This window comes from Atractosteus spatula, chromosome 8, assembly GCF_055471065.1.
Source record: "Atractosteus spatula isolate fAtrSpa1 chromosome 8, fAtrSpa1.hap1, whole genome shotgun sequence".
NCBI classification, from domain to species: Eukaryota; Metazoa; Chordata; class Actinopteri; order Semionotiformes; family Lepisosteidae; genus Atractosteus; species Atractosteus spatula.
This window is the reverse complement of record NC_142713.1, coordinates 43,585,229-43,592,597: the sequence shown is the minus strand read 5'-3', so window position 1 is coordinate 43,592,597 and position 7,369 is coordinate 43,585,229.

Sequence of the window (7,369 nt, the reverse complement as noted above, 5' to 3'; positions counted from 1 at the left end):
CTAATGATTTATGTGTGCGCATGATTATTACAGATCTTTTTTTATCCAAGTCATATTTGTAAATAAAACCATAAATCTATTTGATATAAAGTTTGTAAAACATACTTTATATTTAAACTATTTTTGTATTCTGAAAATAGGAAAATCTAATTGTCCTGTATTACAATACTATTAAACACAACAGTTTATGACTCTAACTTCACATAAATTAATTCTAATTAAATATGCTATGAAAAATAAATGTTCATTGATCATCAGTAAATAAATGCCATTCATATCTGATTGCTTGTTATTTGCTTGGGAGCCAGTCATCAACCTGTAAATTGCACATGAATGTAAATTCCACTTACAACAATTCCAGGTGGCACAGTAGTTCAGTGGTAAGCATTGTTGCCTCACAGTTCAATTCCAGACCTGAGGTGCTATCTGTGTTGAGTTTGTGTGGGTTTCTTCCCACAGTCCAAAGACATACCGGTAGGTTAATTGGTTTAGCGTGAGAGTGTGTGACTATGTCTGCCCTGTGATGGACTAGTGTCCCGTCTAGGATGTGTCTTTCCTTCTGCCTGTTGCTTGCTGGGATAGCCAGCTCCCCTACCCTGCATTGGGTAAAGTGGTTACAAGATGAATGGAACAATTCATGACGACAGTTTATCGTTGTATATTTACATTAGAAAACAGATTCTGAAGCAAAAAAATGAAGAGCATATATTCCATATTTCAGATGTCCGAACACTGATGCATATGATGATTATTTGAGTGGTGTGTGTAATCAGAACATAAGAAAGGTCACCAACAAGAGGTGGCCATTTGCCCTGTTTATCCCTTTTTGATGAGAAGAAGAGATTTATATTTAAATCATTGTAAAGCAAAGTGTAGATGTATGTAAAATGCTAAAAATATTTTATTTTTTAATAAGCTGTATGGTATCTTTGGCAGGGAATATAACTCATCCTCAGTGTAGATGAATGAGAAGTGTGTTCTTCAAATATTTCTCATCCCACTGGTGGAGGTGATGTGCGTGACTTGGTCCCCTCATTGAACTCCTCATCTTCCACGGTCTGCTCTCTAATAGAGAAAAAAAATAAATTTGTGTGCATCTCATGAAATCAAGTTTCTTTTAATTCTCTTTTAAGAACTTAATTGGTTTGATTAAGCGATGAATCAGTTCAATTAGGGAATTGACAGTAACTGAAACATACAGAAGACTTTCTGGTGTTTCTTGAGAGGCACAGATAATATATATCACTCCTTATGTATTTAATGCCTTGGTAATTAATAGAAACATTACTCTTTACCTAGAAATTGGCATGCAAGCACTTTATTAAATATTGTGTATTTTGGCAGTCCAAATTCAAGATTTTTATTTTTTTTAAAGAAAATGTTCCAAAAACTCATCCTGCTATGATAAATGATTTGGCACTTGGGTCTCAATTCTGCTGTTTCCATATTTTCAAATGCAAGTAAAATCTTTTCAGGAAGATCAACATACTGAATAAACAAGCCCCCTAAATGGAATTTTCAACATTCATGCATCTCAGCTTGTGTGCCTTCCCAGAAAAGGGAGAAGAAGGTGCATTTAGAGTGAAACAATTGGTTTCTTTTTAAAATCTTTTTCTTATTTTTAAACAAAAGACAAGTCAAGGGTCTGAGCAAGGAAAAATGAGCAACAGAATCCCCACCCCCAGTCCTTCTGTACATCATCTGCTGTCCGAGCACTGCTGGCAGGGCAGTGTGTATCCACACTGTGAAAGCATCAACATGCTCCTCAACCAACTGGTTTGCTGTGTAATTTATTTTCTAGATTTACTAAATTTCAGTTAACCCATCAGTATCATTAAAAAGTAAAAACTTCTGCCACTACAGTCTTTGCAACATAGTACTTCATGTTTCTTTTATACAAATGTTTTGCTGCTCTAATGGAATGGCATACGCACAAGTTCTGTTTTTCTGTTTGCTTATAAATGTCCACTAAGAAGGAAGAGATGAATATACTGTACCATGTTTAACCTTTAATAATGTCCTACAACATATGAACTTTAAACACCAGGTAAAGCTTTAAAAAGCTTAATTTCATTATTAGTTTGTATTAAAATATTCCTTAATAATTAATTGGTCACTACATTTCTTTTCAATACATTCTGAAATTGAAGTTTTTATTTTTGATTAAGTTAATGCATTTCTGTTCCATACATTCTGAAATAAAAGTATTTATTTTTTATAAAGGGTTTATAAAAAGAGTATAACATCATTTTACAATTCACTGTATTGACAAATTTAGAAAATAATATTATTTTTCCACAATCATCCAACAATAATCAATTGTTAAAATAAAGACATAAGTATCCAAAATCTAAAGTGGCATCCTGGCCTTAAAATGCAACATTACAATAATTTGTGCCAACAATTCACTCCTACACCTGCATCCAGAAATTGTTCAGAATTATTTTAACTTCCTTTTCAAGGTTGTCTTTTCCAATATTAAATTTAGTTCTGTTTTATTTTGTGTTGCAAATGTAAAAATAAATGTTTAAAATATTCAGCACTGATATAAAATGCAAATTTCAACTAAAAGCAGATATTTTACATAAAGCAAGCCTACTGTATATAATCTTAGTGCCGGTGAAAGTCACTGCTTACTATGAAAAACAGAAAATGTAATTCTCTTACAGCATAGAGTTATGTTCTTTTTAACTACATACAGTAGTTAGATAAATGTAATATATACAACGTTTGTAAATTGAAAACTTGTTGTTCGTTTTAAATATAAGAGAAGGCGATTAACAGTTATATATTCCCGTTGTGTTGTCAGCAAATAACAGATGAACAACGAATTGGATATAAAAATACTGATTTTATTATTGTGGTTACAATAACTTACTGCTATTGTTTGTTAGCTACTACTTTATGACTATCTCACATTGATTTTCCTTCATGCTTGAATAAGGTGTGCGTGAATGAACTCGGTAAGAGTCCTTTACTTTGGATATCTCACAAGACTCGCCATCTTTGCTTCGATTGCAGATAATCACATCCATATAAATTAGGGATAACAGCTACATAAGACTCAATGCATGAGGCGTTTCAGCCAAATTGTTTTCTAAATGAACAAATTACATCCATGAAATCAGGAGGCAACACTTGACTGTTCTCACAACGTTCTTAAAAAACGCAATTTGCAATTTCCAGGGCAGCACACATGATTGCTGTAGCTGATACTTCAAAGCAGAAGACAAAAAGAAAAGGATTGTAATAGCGCGCTGACAGAAAACGATTGCTACAGGAAATCCAATATTTAACCTCAGAAGTGGATAATAAAAGTTGATTATGGAGTTTTAACATTTCTGGTATATAAACCTTTTAATAGCAAAAATCATGTTTAAGTAATTTTTAAGTTATTTGCTTTCACCAGCTGCTTTCATAAATGCTTATAGCGGTTCTTTAAAGTTTGTATGAATGTGAATTTCTGTAGAAAAACAGTAAAAACGTGCTAATACAACTACCAGTCTCATATTCAAGGCAAGCCTCTTAGTCTTTTGTCGTGAAACTAATCGGCAGGTCCCTAAAGTAAAATTATAGCTCATTGAAGACTTTTTCTTACAGTGAAAGTAAGAGTAGTGTTGATGATAATATCATGGTAGGAAATGTCAACTTGAGGTTGATCTCCTTCTTGGTTGCAGTCGTCATTTATTTATTTATTATTATTGTTGTTGTTGTTGTTGTTGTTGTTGTTGTTTTGTAAAGCCTCCCGTTTTAAAGCCATCAAGCGATTTACAAAAATCAAAATTGTCTTAAGCGTAATGGCAAATAAAAATGTAGCAGATTTAATAAAGCTAAAATTTCAATCTTCTGTTCATTGAGAAATTAGCACTGGAAAAGACTTGCTTTTTAAAGAAGCGTTTAATTTTCATAAAAAAGGACAAAGACTAAGTTCATTTAAAGCTATTGTCGCATCAATGTGTGAAACGAATTTAAGAAAAAAATATGCAAGCTTATTTTTGAATTCCGAAATGTGATTTAACTACCTTTACAGTTAATGTGATTTTCATGCTGATGATGAAACAGCATGGAAAAGTAATTAAATTGAACTGTATAGCTATTAATCAGATTTGTGCCAAGACATTTTAAAGCATTATCTATCTTGTTTTATCAATTATTATAATAAAAATGGTGAAGCTGATTTAAAACAGTTTGGAAGTAAAATCATTTGTAATCAAAATAATATAATTGATGAAAGAATAAGAATAATAATTCAGTGAGAATGTTCGTAGCCGATTAAGCTGGAAGTACTGTAGTTCGATTATAACGTAAAATAGCAATAACATTCTCCTATTCTTGGTCATTTTTACCATTTCATATGAAAACGACTTATTAAAGCCTTATTGTTATTTATGAGCAAAACGAAACTCTTAAAACTAGGCCTGTTTGTTCAGTATGTGTGACTAGACAAGCTTTAGCCTGGTTTTAAAAAGTATTCTTTTTCCATTAGAACCCCCAATGTTAAATTAAAAAATAATAACATTTTGGATTAGGCGGACGTTTATCTTTGTAATCGCCTTTGAGTGGAGTGGAATTATTTTTGGTTAGCAGAAGATATTGAAGATGGCTTGAGATCTGAGCGTGCAACTTCTAAAAGCAAAACAAGTGAGCAATATCGGAACTATGACCCAGAATCAAGAAAATGATAAAACCGATTAGAAAGAAAAGGAGAACAGGCAAGGATTACCCTGCAGGGAATGACACACAATTATTCGTACTTAAAGCATTTTGCTAATTACACGGGATTAAAATCTAAATTTTACTTATGATAAACTGCAATGGCTTGTATTAATTGCGTTTTATACTTTTTAAAGGGAGAAAATGCTCAAAAAAAACTTTTAATGCAAAAAAAAATTCAGACCTGTAGAGTTTTGATGAAAAATATAAAGATGTATGGGATATGTACAGTATCATAAAGCAGGTGTTTGCATGATATCTGCATGTATCTTAAGTACAATATGGCTACTCTCAAGGTTTTTATAACCTTTTCTCTTGTCTGACCTAATGTCGTGTTTGTTAAGGCGAAACATAAAGAATAAGATTATCAAGAGTATTTCTTTCCGAAAAGACTTATGAATAGACTACCACCTGTAGCTACGTGTCCCGAGTAGGTCAATTGATGAACTCCAGAGTTGCGGTCTATAGAAAATGCTTCAATTACTAATAAGAAACCATCTGTTACTCTCCCCACATTTAAGGATTTCGGGGAAAAAATAAATTAAAGATAAGGCAATGTTCAAATTTTAAAAATGATTTTTTTTCCACTATCGATTTGAAAATGTCTTCATTTCTCAGAATTTTAATTGATAATCACGTTTTTATAAAGCATTCCTTCTCTTTGATGTTCTCACTATTGGATTTTGAAATTGCATTTAAAATGAGTCTTCAGTAATTATTCTCACTTCCAAATAGTCATTACACAAATAGTACAGCATTCCTATTTAAACATAGTTTCATTAACATGTCAGTGTTATTATTAAAGCAAATCCCTTTGAATTTAATCAAATCAATTAAGATTACTGTCCCTAACTGTGCCTAGAGTAATCCACGGCGTATTGTCCTTGACTGAAGGGTTATAAAATCGCCTGAAACCAAAAGGCAGTGGTACAAGTTCGACTTTAGTTTTACAAAATTCTATGGAATTTGCATTTACTGCATTGACACCGAAATGTATGTTCGACGTCTTATAGTGTAATAAATATTCTTCTGAATATTCTTTTGAATCGGTAGAGACTTGGGTGTCAGTCACCACCACGATAACACCCCACCACCACACACACACATACACACACAAATTCTCACATAAACACACTAATAATTACTCTGATTATTAAGATAATGACCAAGTATTAAAAATACACTACAGTATGTAAGCCGTTCACACTAACACTTGGCAGAGACAGCGTAGTTCAAACTACCTTTACCTTTACAAGCGATCCGTGTTGAGTTTGCTGTTACAATAGTTTAGACTCATCTTTATATTGCTCCCTGTTTATTGCGTTTCCCTGTCAAGAATATTGTCCATTACAGAGTGCTGTTTCTGAGATAAATATCCCACCTCTTAACGTTTAAGGTATTCCCTCAGTGTGCCTGCTAACTCATGCGTTCCTCCACCGGGTTTCACCCACTGAACCTTAATGTTTTCGCTCCCTGTAGGTTTAAAGCTGCTTATAAAATCGTTTGATATCATTGACCGATCGTGCAAACATCCCTTTCTCTTAGACAACCACCGTTTACATCAAAATCTAAATGGTTTTCAAAGGTAATATAATAAATTAATACTAAAGTGGTAGTTGTATTATCATATTTAAAGTTGCTTCCTCAAAGTTTATTTCCTAAACTTTTGTAAGCACAATTAATGAAATGCTACAATTGCTTTTTATAGATCAGTTTGATGCCTGTGGTTTAAAAGGTATCCAGTGACATATCCTGTGTGCTCAAACGGCATTATCATCATTGTTATTAATCACAATACATCATGGTGAGCATTCTTAGCATCAACAAATAGCCAGATAAAGTATGTGCTTTATTTGATTTCGTAAAAAAAAATGAGTTTTGCAAATATATATTAGACTTTTTTTTCTCAATAAAGCAAATGCTCATTTGGAGCGGTAGCCACCTTAATTCCTATCATATCGATTTTTAAATATAAGTAAAGACATAAAGGTTTCTTAGTTTATTGATTATAAAGATCATCTCTACTGGGAAAAATGAAAAAAAACGGAACAAACGTGGTCATGTTGATACCTTTTTCGCAAATAGACAAATGTTTTTCCCTTTAGCATTTTAATCATTTCCAAATATAATTTTGTAAGAAGTTACTTTTTAGTTGTGAGGCTCTATATTAAGTTGACAAATGTATTCCTTTTAATTATGAATTTTTACAGATAATAAAACAGGCATCAACAGGAGGAAGACAAATCTTGTGTCAAATTTAAATAATACTCTTTTCAAATATTGTTATGCCCAAACGAGTTATACTTGTTAGTTGTTGCCTCCTTTAAGGCCAATAAAAGATCTGAAAAGCGTATGACATTCATATCTTATATTATATGGTTTAATTGGTTATGTGCCGCATATATCTATAAATATAAATCTGGATTTGTCAAATGTTAACTGACACGAAACCTATACGGACACAACTAAGCGTATGTCACCTTGTTCTGTGATTTAAAGTGATGTCACGTAAAGCCAAGGCGACCTCAGATTTGCTAAACGCTCTTCTGTGAACAAGACGCTTACAAATAAAGAGCACCTCCTTCCCTGGGCGGGTGAGTTATAGTCACCAATAATAGCAGTAGACAAGTGAGAAAAAAAGTTTCTCTGTTGACTG